Below are 16,955 nucleotides of genomic sequence, written 5' to 3' on the forward strand. Positions count from 1 at the left end.
CTTCCAGTTAAGTTTGTAATAAAAAAAAAAAAAAAAAAAAAAAAAAAATATATATATATATATATATATATATATATATATATATATATATATATATATATATATATATATATATATATATATATATATATATATATATATATATATATATATATATATATATATATCTTGATAAAATCACACGGGAAATGGAAACAACGGAGTACCTTAGCTTTCGTCTTTATTCAAGACATCTTTCAGAGTGGATTACATGGACAGAGAGAGGCTTAAATATACAGGGTGACCTAAAACATGAGGTCGTCATAATGATGACATCCACTAATCCCCACACCAACACACACGTAGAGAGCTTAAGAGAAGGGTCGACGTGACTAGACAGGGTCAGGTCAAAAAAGGGACCCACAAAATAACTGTCATACATCAAGATCAAAGGTTTTCAAAACATTTTTACCTTGGGCCACTGACAAATAAATTTATGTATATTATCAGTTTTGAACTGACCATCACTAAGGTTTATTGGATTTAATTCCTTAATCAAACTAGCTTCAACCAGAAGTCTTTCTGTGACACAAGATGATTTGAATACTTGTTCTGAATACTTGTTTTGAATACTTGAAGTCTTGTTCTGTGTTTCCACTTTCCCGTGTGATTTTATCAAAATTTATCTTATCCACGTTTTCATTGTGGATTTACATGAATATATATATATATATATATATATATATATATATATATATATATATATATATATATATATATATATATATATATATATATATATATATATATATATATATACAGAGAGAGAGAGAGAGAGAGAGAGAGCATGTGTGTGTGTTACTCCCACACGATAGTAGTAAAAGCATCTCGTGATACAGACGAGAATGGTCCGTGTTGTAGGTGCATCACTCACACTCTAGTTTCCACTTATGTAGATATGTGATGACAGGCTTACAGTACTACATTAATAAATGCTTAATAAACCTTGGTGAATTCCTAGTTCAATATCGTGTTGTATCTCAAAATGGCTGCCTTGATATTACAGGAGAAAGTTCTTGAGGATTAACATGAAACAAACACTTGTATAAACACACGACACTTCCCTGTTATTACATGTTGAAAATAGTAGACCAAGTAATAGTTCAGCTTTGACTTATTACTGAACAACAACATAACTATTGATGATTTGACTCAAATAAACTTGTTCTAGCCAAGTAATAGTTCAGCTTTGACTTATTACCTGAACAACAACATAACTATTGATGATTTGACTCCAAATAAACTTGTTCTTGTTTTTATAAGAACACAAACATAAGAACATAAGAATGGAGAAACTGCAGCGGGCCTATTGGCCCATACTGGGCAGTCCGTTTACACCCAACCCTATTGCTCATATGAGCATCAATCTATGTTTGAAGCAATTCAGCGTATTCGAGTTAATGATGATATTTGGTAACTTGTTCCATTCATCCACTACTCTGTTCCAAACCAGTGTTTACCTATTTCACGCCTAAATCTAAATTTGTCTAATTTAAAACCATTGTTACAAGGATTCGCTCCTGGTTGGATAATTTGATACCTTTGTAATGTCCCTTTGTTTAGCCCTGTCTTCACTTATACACCTCTATCAGGTCGCCCCTCGCTCTACGTCTCTCGAGAGTGCAAATTAAGATCTTTAACCTGTCTCTATACTCAAGGTGCCTAATGCCGGGATTAGTCTTGTCATTCTCCTCTGAATTCTTTCCAAGGATTCTATATCCATTCTGTAATATGGTGACCAGAACTGAACTTCGTAATCAGGTGTGGTCTCACAGAAACAGATACAGTTTTAGGATGACCTCGCTAGTCTTGTAACTAACACTCCTTTGTATGAACCCAAGTACATTAGCCTTGTTACGAGCAAAAACACATTGTTTACTTGGCTTAAGGTTCCTACTTATCATTACTCCTAAATCTCTCTCGCAGTCGGATTTCTCTATGGCATCGTTGTTCATCTGGTATCTGGTTTCCCTGTTTACATCTCCTATACTGAGTACTTTACATTTTGTCGACATTGAATTTCATCTGCCATTTTTCAGACCATTCGAAAATTTGTTTAGATCTTCCTGTAGTTTTGCTGAGTCCTCGTCAGATTTGATAACGTCCTATTTTAGTGTCATCAGCAAATTTACTTATGTTGCTGTCTATGCCGATATCTATGTCGTTTATGTATATAATAAACAATAATGGTCCAAGTACTGAGCCTTGGGGAACTCCACTTGTGACGTTGCTCCAATGGGACTTAGTGCGTTAATGCTCACTCGCTGTTTCCTGTCCTGTAACCGCCCTAATCCATTTAAGGATGTCACCTTTGATGCCATGAGCTTCTACTTTCTAATTAGTCTTTCGTGGGGACTCTGTCGAAGCTTTGCTAAAGTCGAGATATACCACATCATAATTGTGCCCTCGTCCACTGATTCGAAAACTGAAAAAGAATGTTAATAGATTAGTTAGGCAAGAACGTCCGCTTGTGAAGCCATGCTGGAATCATTGATTAATCGGTGCTTCTCCAGGTGATTTCGAATAGAGTTTGAGATGATTGCTTCCAGTAATTTGCCTACTATTGATGTTAGACTGATTGGGCGGTAGTTAGAGATAGTGATCTATCCTTCTTGAAAATCGGTATTACATTCGCTATCCTCCAGGATTCTGGTACTACACCTGTTTTTAAGGACATGTTAAACAACTTTGCTAAGGGCATACTAAGCTCTTCCTTACATTCCTTTAATACTCTGGCAAATATCTCTCCGGGACAGGTGACTTATTAGGCTTTAGTTTGTCTATTTGCTTACTAACATCGTTACTAGTCACTACTATCTCCATAATTTGTTTCTTCACTATCTCTGAATAGAGTCGGTGCCTCGGGCATCATGTTTAGATTTTCGGTGGTGAAAACTGTTGAAAAATATTTATTCAAATTATTGCTCATTTCTCCGTCGTTATCAGTGAGCTCGCGAGTCTGACCGTATGGTCCAATCTTTTCTCGTGTTTTAGTTTGATACATTTGGTAGAATCCTTTGGGGTTTGTCTTCGCCTCCTTGCTATCCTTACCTCATTATTCCTCTTTGCTTTCCTATCTCGGTTTTTAACTCTACTCGCCAATACCCTATAATAGTCCCGGGGTGAATTTCGCACGATTTATCCTTCTACCTATAGCCTTCCTTTGGCCAATGATGTTCTTTATATAATTATTTATCCATTTAGGGGAGGCAGGCGTGGTTGATCGGGCCAAACCGAGGCTTCGCGGGGCGGGGAGGTGCACGGAACGGAGGGGCGGGGCAGGGCAGGGCAGGGATGGGAGGAAGGGTAAGGAGGGTGAGGTAAGGATTAGGACAGGGAGGAGGATGTAGGTTAAAAGACATGTTAAGTTATAACAGTTAGTACAGACACCGCTTTCATCACTAAAACACAATGGCTACATTTAACACTGACCAACAATCAAACTGCACTTGGGCTACTGAGAATGCCACAGATAGCGGGTGACACTGAGAAATTACGTTAAGCACTGAACATATTTCTATTAAAAATTCGCACATACCACCACAAGAGACATTTACTCGAGCTGTAACGGTGACACACTAGGACACTTTTCACGCTACTACGCAGGAACTTCTTATTACGCACTTTTGAACTGACGAGCCAGGTGTTATGGCTAACGAGGGAGGGCGTGAGTTACGTTAAGTACGCTGACACCATTGTAATGACGTAAAATAAACAGAGAGAGGAAGAAGATATATATTAAAAGAGAGTAGGCAGTATAGGAATGTAAAGATAGGAAACTTGGTAGCGTGGCCTGGATGTTATTTGCACAGCGTCACTACGCTTATCTTATCTCGTATGTCAATACACATATATCACTTCTTAAAGTGACAACTTGTTAAACACCTCTTCGATACAACTATTTATTAATTCACTCAATGACATGGACACATTAATATCACTATTATATCGGGGTACTAACACATTATGCTTTACGTTACTTGACACTGACTCTCGGACACACCTGAATGAATACACTTCCCACAGTAGGTAACTCACCCTAGGACGTTCTGACAAGACTCACGTGTACCGTGACGTAGGCCCAGTGAATGCTTGGCTGGGCTGCCTCCTATGAGAGGCTTCTGCTTAGCTGGGGTCTGGTCGGGAAGTCCCCTTCCCGCCCTGGGGAGAGGGTGAGCTTGACTCTGAGAATCTCCAGAGTAATGAGCGTCTCCTCAGAATGTTCAAATGACAACCAGGATCAGAATGATAACCAGAATGGTAATGGAATATCGAGTGCCTGTGGACGGGACTGTAGGGCCTTTATATGGGGTCGGCCCAGCCGGCTTCTGACCTCTAACAATTAGCACTAAACTGGTTTGATCTGGTGGTGTGTGCAGGTGTGGTCCTGGCCAGGTGTCTTGGCTAGGTGTGGTTGTAGGTCACGCGGCTCACGTCATTAGCGGGCGAGGTCAAGTCCCTTGGGTCGACCTGAGGTGTGTCAGCCCGGAATGCGGTGGTACCACGAGGTCTGTGGTGTACTCGCTGTTATATGTGACATAATTCTGGGCTGTAAGCTTTGGTCTGACAATCACTCATTACATCAGCATCGTCAGCAAGGTTAATCAATAGAGTCATGTCAGCAAGGTTAATCAATAGAGTCATCGTCAGCAAGGGTAATCAATGGGTCAGCATCGTCAGCAAGGGTAATCAATAGAGTCAGCATCGTCAGCAAGGGTAATCAATAAGTCAGCATCGTCAGCAAGGGTAATCAATAGAGTCAGCATCGTCAGCAAGGTTAATCAATAGAGTCAGCATCGTCAGCAGGGTAATCAATAGAGTCAGCATCGTCAGCAAAGGGTAGTAATGGAGTCAGCATCGTCAGCAAGGTTAATCAATGGAATCAGCATCGTCAGAGGGCAAACTAAAGTCAGTGTCGTCAGCAAGGGCAATCAATGGAGTCAGCATAGTCAGCAAGAGAAATCAACGGCGTCAGCCTCGTCAGCAAAGGCATTCAACATTACCTACCTTCTCCTTCCATTATCTCCCCAGACGCCAGACGAACAAATACTCCTAAATCTCTATCGCCTGGCGTTACCCTTCGTCAGGCGCTGTTCCTTTAGGTTCCAGTTCGATCACCAGGTGTTTGGTGGTCATCGGAGGCTTTAAGTTCGGTTCAAGATCAAAGACACAGGACTTCTGCATCTCTGATCGGGTGTTCCTCCTCTTCTCTTCCTTCCTCTTCCTCTCTTTCTTCTTCTTCTTCTTCTTCCTCTTCCTTCCTCTTCCTCTCTTTCTTCTTCTTCTTCTTCTTCTTCCTCTTCCTTCCTCTTCCTCTTCCTCGTTCCGTCTTCTTCTTCTTCTTCCTCTTCCTCTCTTTCTTCTTTTTCTTCTTCTTCTTTCTTCTTCTCTTCCTCTCTTTCTTCTTCTTCTTCTTCTTCCTCTTCCTCTCTTTCTTCTTCTTCTTCTTCCTCTTCCTCTTCCTCGCTTTCATCTTCTTCTTCTGGCTCTTGCTCTTCTTCTTTTCTTCACTTTCCTCCTCTTCTTCGTCTTCTTATTCTTCTAATTCATACTCTTCTTCCTCTTCCTCCTCCTCCAGTTCCTTCCTGCTCCTCCTTTCACCTCCTTCACCTCCTTCACCTCCTTCACCAGACAAGTGGCACACACCAGAAGCTTCAAGGAGTAACTCGAAGGACAAGGCATAGCTGGTGTAGGATAACTTAAACAAGGGAACTCTCTCTCTCTCTCTCTCTCTCTCTCTCTCTCTCTCTCTCTCTCTCTCTCTCTCTCTCTCTCTCTCATTAAACAAATTCTTAACCAAGTGAAATCTATTCTAAATCAAATGAAAAATATTCTACTCATGTAAAATAAAGTCATAAGTAATTGAAATATATTTATAAGTGAATGACAAGTATATTTAGTCATTGAAAAATATTTATAAGTGATTGAAAAATATATCTGAATTGAAATATATATTTTTAATGGGAAAGTTCATTAAAATAAGAAATAGGTGTTTTCTAATAAGTTAAATAAATATTAAATGGGTGAAATATATTCCTAAATGATAGGAATATATTTCACTAAAGTTATATTTTTCAAGGACAGGATGGGAAAGATGGCTTGACAGATTCACTAAACTATACAATTTCCTCCAATGAAAGGGACGAAGTGAGTGTCAGGAGGCGGTGGTGTGTGGTGATGGTGTGGTGATGGTGTGGTGATGGTGTGGTGGTGTGGTGATGGTGTGGTGGTGTGGTGATGGTGTGGTGATGGTGTGGTGATGGTGTGGTGATGGTGTGGTGATGGTGTGGTGGTGTGGTGATGGTGTGGTGATGGTGTGGTGATGGTGTGGTGGTGATGGTGGTGGTGGTGTGGTGGTGTGGTGGTGTGGGTGATGGTGTGGTGATGGTGTGGTGGTGGGGTTGTGTGGTGGTGTGGTGGTGTGGTGTGGGGTGGTGTGGTGGTGTGGTGGTGTGGTGGTGGGGTGGTGGTGTGGTGTGGTGTGGCTGGTGGTGTGGTGTGGTGTGGTGGTGGTGTGGTGGTGTGGTGGTGTGGTGGTGTGGTGTGGGTGGTAGTGTGGGGATGAGAGAGTTGTTATAATCAAGGTGTGTGTGTGTGTGTGTACGTTTATATATACGCGTATATGTGTGTGTGTGCATGTGTGTATGTGTATATGCGTCTATGTCTGTCTGTCTGTCTGTTGAATTATTCTCACGTTATAAAAAGCAATTAGAAAAAGTTAAATGACATGTTATTAACACAATCTAAAGTGAGTCTTGTTAACATTATCTGAGGTTGTTAAAAGTGGTGGTGGTGGTGGGTGGTGGTGGTGGTGGCGGTGGTGGTGGCGGTGGTGGTGGTGGTGGTGGCGGTGGTGGTGGTGGTGGTGGTGGGTGGTGGTGGCGGTGGTGGTGGTGGTGGTGGTGGTGGTGGTGGTGGTGTGGTGGCGGTGGTGGTGGCGGTGGTGTGGTGGTGGTGGTGGTGGCGGTGTGGTGGTGGTGGTGGTGTGGTGGTGGTGGTGTGGTGGTGGCGGTGGTGGTGGCGGTGGTGGTGGCGGTGTGGTGGTGGCGGTGGTGGTGTGGTGGCGGTGGTGGTGTGGTGGTGGTGGTGGTGGTGGTGGTGGTGGTGGTGGCGGTGGTGGTGGTGGTGGTGGTGGCGGTGGTGGTGGTGGTGGTGGTGGTGGTGGTGGCGGTGGTGGTGGCGGTGGTGGTGGTGGTGGCGGTGGTGGTGGTGGTGGTGGCGGTGGTGGTGGTGGTGGTGGCGGTGGTTGTGGCGGTGGTGGTGGTGCGGTGGCGTGGTGGTGGTGGTGGTGGTGGTGGTGGCGGTGGTGGTGGTGGTGGCAGCGGTGGTGGTGGGGTGCGTGGTGGTGGTGGTGGTGTGGCGGTGGTGGCGGTGGTGGTGGTGTGGTGGCGGTGGTGTGGTGTGGTGGTGGTGGTGGTGGTGGTGGTGGTGGCGGGGGTGTGGTGGTGGCAGTGGCGGTGGTGGTGGTGGTGGTGTGGTGGTGGTGGTGGCGGTGGTGGTGGTGGCGGTGGCGGTGGTGGCGGTGGCGGTGGTGGTGGTGGCAGTGGCGGTGGTGGCGGTGGTGGTGGTGGCGGTGGCGGTGGTGGCGGTGTGGTGGTGGTGGCGGTGGTGGTGGTGGCGGTGGCGGTGGTGGTGGTGGTGGCGGTGGTGGTGGTGGCGGTGGCGGTGGTGGTGGTGGTGGTGGTGGTGGTGTGGTGGTGGTGGCGGTGGTGGTGGTGGCGGTGGCGGTGGTGGTGGTGGTGGTGGTGGTGGTGGTGGTGGTGGTGTTCAGGATCATATAATGGTTCGCTAGTAGACGGATAATAACAATGATAATACAAGAATATAACGTGTGTGTGTGTGTGTGTGTGTGTGTCTAAACTGACCACCACACAACAAAGTAACAAAACAATAAATAAATAAATAAATAAATAAATAAATAAAACACCATCAAGAACATTAAAACAGTCTTAAAATAAACCCCAAAATAATTAACACGACCACAAGGTTTAGTTTATAAAACAAGTTATACTGATGATGATGATAATGAAACACACACACACACCCCCACCCCCCACACACTAACACCTACACACACACACACACAACACCCCCTCACACACTCTAACCTCTACCACACCCACACCACTACAACACCCCCTCCCCCACACACACACACACATCTCCCCCACACTCTACACCCCACAACACCTCTACACACACACACACACCTAACACCCCCACACCTCTGTACCCCACCCCACACTTACCCCCACACACACACCCCACCCCCACACACCTCTACCTCCCCCCACACACACACACACACACACCCCACACACAGTACCAGGGCTCAAGCACATCTAAGCGCATTGCAATATTAACTAGATGTACACGTTTACTCTTTAGCCAGTGTAATGGCTTGGTCAACCTGAGCTAATAGACCTTCTCCATATTGTAACTAAAATTTCGCGTGAATTGTGAGTCATTTTCTGTATTCAAGATGATGGTGGCGTGGTGGTGGTGGTGGTTGGTGGTGGTGGCCGGTGGTGGCGGTGGCGGTGGCAGTGGTGTGGTGGTGGCGGTGGGTTGTGGGGTGGTGGTGGTGTGGCGGTGGTGGTGGGGTGGTGGTGGTGGTGGTGGTGGTGTGGGGTGGTGGCCGGGGCGGTGGCGAGTGGCAGTGGCGGTGAGGTGGGGTGGAGGTGGTGGTGGTGGTGGTGGGGTGGTGGTGTGGTGTGGTGGTGGTGTGGCGGTGGAGGTGTGGTGGTGGTGGTGATTGTGGTGGTGTGGGGTGTGGTGTGGTGTGGTTGGTTGGTGTGTGATGGTTGGTGGTTGATTGGTGGTGTGGGGTGGCGGTGGTGGTGGTGGTGGCGGTGGTGGTGGTGGTGTGGTGTGGTGGTGGTGGTGTGGTGGTGGTGGTGGTGGTGGTGGTGGTTGGTGGTGGTGGGGTGGTGTGTGTTGGTGGTGGTGGGGTTGATTGGTTGGTGGGGTGGGGTGGGTGATTGATTGGTTGGTTGGTGGTGGTGGGGTTGGTGGTGGTGGTGGTGGTGGTGTGGTGTGGTGGTGGTGGTGGTGTGGTGGTGGTGGTGGTGGTGGTGCAGTGGCAGAATGGTGGTGGTGGTGGTGGTGGCGGTGGCAGTGGTGGTGGTGGTGGTGGCGGTGGTGGTGGTGGTGGTGTGGTGGTGGTGGTGGTGGTGGTGGTGGTGGTGGTGTGTGGTGGTGGTGGGGTGTGTGGTTGGTTGGTGGGGTTGGTGGTGGTGGGGTGTGGTGTGGTGGTTGGTTGGTGGGGTTGGTTGGTGGTGGTGGGGTGGGTTGGGTGGTTGGTGGTGTGTGTGTGGTTGGTGGGTGTGGTGGCGGTGGTTGGTTGGTGGGGATGGCTTGGTGGTTGGTGGTGGTTGGTGGTGGTGGTTGGTGGTGGTGGGGTGGCGGTGGCGGTGTGCGGTGGTGGTGGGGTGGTGGTGGGGTGGTGGGGTGGCGGTGGTGGTGGTGGTGTGGTGGGTTGGTGGTTGGTGGTTGCGAGTGGCGGTGGTGGTGGTGGTGGCAGTGGCGGTGGTGAGGTGGCAGTGGTGGTGGTGGTGGTGGTGGTGGTGGTGGTGAGGTGGTGGCGGTGGTGGTGGCAGTGTGGTGGTGGTGTGGTGGTGTGGTGTGTGGTGTGGTGGGTGGGTGGTGGTGGTGGGGTTGGTGGTGGTGGGGTGTGGTTGGTGGGGTGGTGGTGGTGGTTGGCGGTGTGGCGGTTGGTTGGTGGTGGTTGATTGGTTGGTGGCGGTGGCTGGTGGCGGTGGTGGGGTGGTGGTGTGGTGGGGTGGGGTGGTGGTGGCGGTTGGTGTGGTGGTGGTGGTGGTGGTGGTGGCGGTGGTGGTGTGGGGTTGGTTGGTTGGTGGTGGTGGTGGTTGGTGGCGGTGGTGGTGGTGGTGGTGGTGGGTGGCGGTGGCGTTGGCGGTGGTGTGGTGGTGGTGGCGGTGGTGGTGGTGGTGGTGGTGGTGAGGTGGTGAAAGGTGGTGGCAGTGAGGTGGTGGTGGTTTCACTCGCCATCAGCGTCCTAACACTGACGGGGAACCACGTAGGGCGGCACAGCACACCGAGATGCCATTTCGTGAGGTCCCTGGCCAAGGACCTCCTAGCAACCAGGGCTACAGCATCTCCGTAGAGTCCCGGTGTGAAGCTCACCCACGAACTAAACGATAAGGGTACCAGTCTTAGTTACCTTGGTGGTGGTGGTGGTGGTGGTGGTGGTGGTGGGGTGGTGGCAGCGTGGTGGCGGTGGTGGTGGTGGTGGTGGTGGTGGTGGTGGTGGTGGCGGTGGTGGCGGTGGTGGCGGTGTGGCGGTGGTGGTGGTGGTGGTGGTGGTGGTGGTGGGTGCTGGCGGTGGTGGCGGTGGTGGCGGTGGTGGTGGTGGTGGTGGTGGTGGTGGCGGTGGCGGTGGTGGCGTGGTGGTGGTGGTGGTGGTGGTGGTGGTGGGGTGGTGGTGGTGGTGGCGGTGGCGGTGGTGGTGGTGGTGGTGGCGGTGGTGGTGGCGGTGAGGTGGTGGTGGTGGTGGTGGCGGTGGTGTGGCGGTGGTGGTGGCGGTGGCGGTGGCGGTGGTGGTGGTGGTGGTGGTGGTGGTGGTGGTGTGGGTTGCGTGGTGGGTGTGGTGGCGGTGGTGGTGGTGGTGGTGGTGGTGGTGGTGTGGTGGTGTGGTGGTGTGGTGGTGGTGGTGGGGTGGTGGTGGTGGCGGTGTGGTGGTGGGGTGGTGGTGGTGGTGTGGTGGTGGCGGTGGTGTGGTGGTGGTGGTGGTGGCGGTGGTGGTGGTGGTGTGGTGTGGTGGTGGTGGTGGTGGTGGTGGTGGCGGTGTGGTGGTGGTGTGGTGGTGGTGGCGGGTGGTGGCGGTGGTGGTGGTGGTGGTGGTGGTGGTGGTGGCGGTGGTGGCGGTGGTGGCGGTGTGGTGGCGGTGGTGTGGTGGTGTGGTGGTGGCGGTGGTGGTGGTGTGGCGGTGTGGTGGTGGTGGTGTGGTGGTGTGGGGTGGCGGTGGTGGTGGTGGTGGGGTGGTGGTGGTGGTGTGGTGGTGGTGGTGGTGGTGGCGTGGCGGTGGTGGTGTGGTGGTGGTGGTGTGGTGGTGGTGGTGGTGGTGGTGGTGGTGTGGTGTGGTGGTGGCGGTGGCGGTGGTGGTGTGGTGTGGTGGTGGTGGTGTGGTGGTGTGGTGGTGGTGGTGGTGGTGTGGTGGTGGTGGTGGTGGTGGTGGTGGTGGTGGTGGCGGTGGCGGTGGCGGTGATGGTGGTGGTGGTGGTGGTGGTGGTGGTGGTGGTATCTAACTATGAGTCGACGATGACTATATTATTTGAGCAGCTCCAGACCATAAGCCGCCAAGAGCCATATATCGCTGAAACGTTATGTATATCACTGTATTCCCCAACCTCTCCTCTGTTCCCTGAGTAAGTCAGAGCGCCAATTGGGAAACTGTACATGAGGGCGAGAGTCCTCTGAAAAGAATATTGTTTGTCACACATTCTTCCTTTAGCACTTAGTAGGTTATAATCCGGAGCTCCTCATATATACATATAAATAAGCTGACACTAAACACAGGGCTCGATGGTCACTGTAGACAAATCAACACTTTAATTTGGACAAGACAAACAAACCTACAGACGTCTAATATGGCAGAGTGATCTTTTTAAATATTACTTTTAAAATATTTCCCAACAAAATACTTCTTAATTAAATTAGTCACATAAAATATACTTTAGATTAAGTCAATAGCCAATCAATATTCCTTAAACAATTTCGTATTTTTCCCATGAAGTCATAATTATTTCCGACAGCGTCATCACTGGTTGGCAGTCCTAGAGTTTTGCTAATATAACCATTATTCCTGAGAGTATAAGAGTTATATTAGCTATATTCATGGACTACTGTCGAGTGAACCACCCCGTATAATCATTAGTATCGAGCTCTGTGTTTCTCTACTACCGTAAAGTGATACCTCGATATAACGGACTATCGTTACTTTATAGTCCGTTAAATAGAGGTTTCACTGTATTGAGAGAAATTACTACATACAATATTATAAAGTGGCTTACTCTGGCTGATAGTGAGGAAGCCATTTTGTCTTGGGTGGGGGAGGGAAACGCTGTCTGTCTTTTGTTGATAATGTCTGGCTGTCTATTGGTCGACTGTCAGTGGTGGCTGTCTATTGGTCGACTGTCAGTGGTGTCTGTCTATTGGTCGACTGTCAGTGGTGTCTGTCTATTGGTCGACTGTCACTGTCAGTGGTGTCTGCCTGGCTTCGACTGTCAGTGGTGTCTGTCTATTGGTCGACTGTCAGTGGTGTCTGTCTATTGGTCGACCGTCAGTGGTGTCTGTCTATTGGTCGACTGTCAGTGGTGTCTGTCTATTGGTCGACTCGTGGTGTCTGTCTATTGGTCGACTGTCAGTGGTGTCTGTCTATTGGTCGACTGTCAGTGGTGTCTGTCTATTGTATGACTGTCAGTGATGCTTCGGATAACTGAAATAAGTTTTTAATTCCAATCATCACTTAAAACTTTACAAAATAGGGCTTTTGTGTGTATGTGTGTGTGTGTGTGTGTGTGTGTGTGTGTGTGTGTGTGTGTGTGTGTGTGTGTGTGTTAAAAACAATACAGTAATTGGAAAAACAAGATCTTGCAGTGATAAAAACTCAAAGTTACCTTAATCACCGCTATTACATTAATTTACGAGTAGATACTTACGATTTTTTGAGAATTAGAAAGATCGTAAGTTGTTGGAAAAACACTATCTAGGAGTGATAAAAACTCAATTTACCTAAGTCACCCATATTACAAACTCCATTTTCTTTTAAGCTAAAACATAAACCAAATCGTCCTTAATGCCAAACAACACTAAAAATAAACCTAACTTTACTTCATCAAACATGAGTCAATCAATCAATCAGAGTATCATCATATAATTAGGAATGGTGGGATAATAACAGATATTGATTGGCAAAGTTGAGGGTAAGAGGGCCAGGGAAGACAGAGAGTGGAATGGATGAATGAAAATTAAAACTGTGTCCCCGTAGAGATACAAAACTTTAAAGGATTCGTAAAAAAAACCCGAAAACGTTTAGAGTGGAGGACTGTGGTCGCCAACCCTCAGATATGAAGGCAATACTCTGATCGATTGATTTAGTATTTCCAAGTTCGTTTTTATTTCTACTGGTTTTCAGTATTTTAGCCAAGATGGATTATTGTAAATGTACCAATTAGTAATATATATATATATATATATATATATATATATATATATATATATATATATATATATATAGATATATATATATATATATACGCAAGTCAGTTAACCGAATCAGCACCCTAGTTCTGAATATCAGCAAGTTTCGTCTTTGATTCGGTGTCAGCAGTGTCCGTCTTCACAGAATGTCAGCAAAACCGCCCTGAATGTATGACAGAAGTATTTATTTGAGTAACTGTCAGCAGTGTCAGTCTCAATGAAAATAAACTAATCAATCAAGACAACAAACCCACCAATCAAGACACACAACCATGGGTCAGAAAATAAACCAAGAATCGGGAAAATATAACCTTGAGGCAGAAAATACGACCAGGAGGCAGAAAATACTATCACGAGGCAAAAAATACGACCATGAGGAAGAAAATACTACCATGAGGCAAAAAATACAACCAGGAGGCAGAAAATACAACCATGAGGCAGAAAATACAACCAGGAGGCAGAAACTACAACCATGAGGCAGAAAATAGTATCATGAGGTAGAAAATGCAACCAATATCAGGAAAATACAGTACCCCGTCGAGGAAATAAAGCAAGTGTATTCACAGTCCTGTCCTACACTCCACACACAAAGAATTATGTATAGGTCGGTCCGTCACTGTACAGGGAAGGGCGTATATCGGTCAGTCTTACCTGCAGCGGCTGGCTCCCACACAAAAGATAATCATAATTAATCAGTGCATCATTAACTGCACCAATAATAATAAAGTTTCATGGAAAATATTAAAAAAAAACATTGCTTGAAAGGAAATATATATTGGTTGAAGATGCACCACTTCCTTCCCTCCCTAGCTCAACACCTCTCACCTTACCTTCCCTCCCTTCCTCCCTCATCATCCGCTAGGCCACGGTAGGACGCCACCCTCCGGGAGGCTCCACATTGTCTCACTGTTCAGTCCCCAAAACTTCTTCTTCCATCAATAGTTCATTAACGGTGTATCTAAGTTCCACCATGTTTTGTCACTACAACGGTACAGCAAAATTTATATATTTTTTTAGCATTAAACTGTTATTATTTTATTGTCTAATCATCACTACATATAACACCACCCATCATTACTACATATAACACCATCCATCATCACTACATATAACACCACCCATCATCACTACATATAACACCATCCATCATCACTACATATAACACCATCCATCATCACTACAGATCGGTAAAGTAGGTTCCGAGATTCTCGTGCGGACACATAAACACACATACTTCTTTGTGTTATATATATAGATACCCTCCCTTCCAATACCGACAATACCCTCCCTTCCTAGATCAACACAAACCTCCCTTCCTACGTTAACAATACTCTCTCTTCCTTTTTGAACCGTAATCTCCCTTCCTACGTTAACAATACTCTCCCTTCCTTTTTGAACCGTAATCTCCCTTCCTACGCCACCAATACCCACCTTCCCTGGCTCGTCACCGCTCTCCCTTTTTGCCTCACGGAACCCAACATTTTATTTATTAATGCCTGACTCTACTTGTGAGAGGCCCGACGCCATTACAATAACACAAGTTTTCTCGCGGCAACAGTGAAGCCTTACAAGGTACTCGTGAACACCTACTGTACACCTGGACGGAACATGGGATCGAAAAATGCCGAGTTCAACATTGCAAATGGCTACCGTGATTCTTGAAATATTTTTACCCTCTTTACCTTGATAATATTCCCCTCACCCCCCTGTATTTTATGCGCTAATAATCTCTCCGTCTCCTTCTGTCCGTCACCCTCTTATTTCCTTTTACCAGCAGCCCGTAATTCTCGCCAACAAAACCCGTAGCTGCCCTCCTCTACGTTAAACACAACATTCAACCATGAGTTCGCCTGCCATTAATAATAAATAGCTTACCGTATCCTCCGATTGGTGATGCGCTGCGCCATCTGAGTAATGCTTCACTTCAGTAATGGTTCATCTTGACGCACACACAAAATAACAAGTCTTATATGGTCGGCCCGGGTCGGGGTGAAGGCGAGAGTGGAGAGCACCGAGTCCGTTACCTTCCCACTGCACTGCTGTAGACAAACTAAAATCATATAAACTGGTTTTCATGATATCAATTAATAACGCTCGAGTGGATCCAAACCGAAACAGCCTCCAACCAACCGAATCACAAAGATCGAACCAACGACCCAAGGTAGACGTGGAGGACGCCAAGCTCACGTTAAATGAAATATATTATTGTAATAAGTTGGCTTATCATTGTATATTAAATTATTAACTGTGAGGATGTCATGTATCGTTGAGGTTGGCAACATACGAGATAGTCAGTCAGTCATTTTATTGTACACATATAAAGGAGAAACAGGTATTTATGTCCTTCTGTGTTAATATTTACGATCAAGTCTTTAATAACTGTAATTAGTGAGTATAATTGTTATGGCGCCGAATAACAAGAAAGTAATAGTATGTTTAAACGGTAAATATAAGTAGAAGTTTTCAAACGGAACGCTCAGGAGAGTTGGACGTCTCCGAAGTGGTGAAATTACTATTTGTAGGATGTACTACACTGTATAATGTATAAGACTCAGGAAAATATAATATCACAATCTTTTTTTTATATTGAATCTGATATTAATATTGAAACAGATTATTTAGCCAGAAAAATAAATTAAGAGAAGCGTACAGCGTAACGCTTCTGGACTCAGGGTGTCAACACTGCATGACGCTGGTGGCGACATCATCCGGGAGAAAAAGTTACTCAATAGATTTCACCACGATGAACCTTCCTCAGTTATTATCATCACCATTAACCTCAGTGCTTTAACCTGAATTAATTAAGGCTGAGAAGGACAAGTTGGTAAAAAAGGTAACTTATTAAACTAAGAACTATAACAGTTCTTGGTCTACTCCAAGGTGAACGGTAACTACCGAATCATGCAATTCCAAATGATAGTTAACGTCTTCCCCCGTCCCTACTGTTATCAATTTGTTTTGTTTTTAATTTCAAAATTTTATTCCATATTATAGGAAATGGAATCCTATACTGGTATCAGGGTTCGATTCCCACTTGGGTTTGATATAATAATTACTGCCCCATGAAGATAAGGACAGCGAGACGAGGCCACGTGTGGGACAGCCAGGATCTAACCATAAACAACAAAACACGAGAGAATGGTTAAAATAATTAAATATATGAGCAAAAATAATTATAGACCGGCGAGCTTGACCAACATAGTGTGTAAAGTGTTAGTAGTCTGAGATCCAATGTGTTTTATGAGTGGTGCCCAACACGGTGAGCTGCAGCAGGGTTTAAGGTTCTCTCCAGTATATATAATATGCATGGCAATAATAATAAAGGAATAAAATAGTTTGTCATCATATTTTCTTTAATATTATAAAAGAAAATGGAAATATTATGGTTAACTTATCTATATGAGATATTTCTGGGACAAAGTTCAATGAGCGTGTTTAAATACTCTCGTTATTATGTCCTGGGTTCGAGTCTTGACCCATACAGGTGAGGAAAGGGTGTCTATAGGGAATTTCTGAGAAAGGTCAAAGGTTAAAGTCAGTTTTATCAAGATTTTCAGTTGACAAATTCTGAAAAGGAGACATGTAATTTCCGTAGGCCTTTAGTGAAACGTTTACAGGGAAAACGATACTCGATTGGAAGTTGGAGAAAAAACTATCCTAATAATAACAACGACAACAACAACAATGATACTACT

This window comes from Homarus americanus, unplaced genomic scaffold (genome assembly GCF_018991925.1).
Source record: "Homarus americanus isolate GMGI-L3 unplaced genomic scaffold, GMGI_Hamer_2.0 scaffold55640, whole genome shotgun sequence".
In the NCBI taxonomy this organism is placed as follows: Eukaryota; Metazoa; Arthropoda; class Malacostraca; order Decapoda; family Nephropidae; genus Homarus; species Homarus americanus.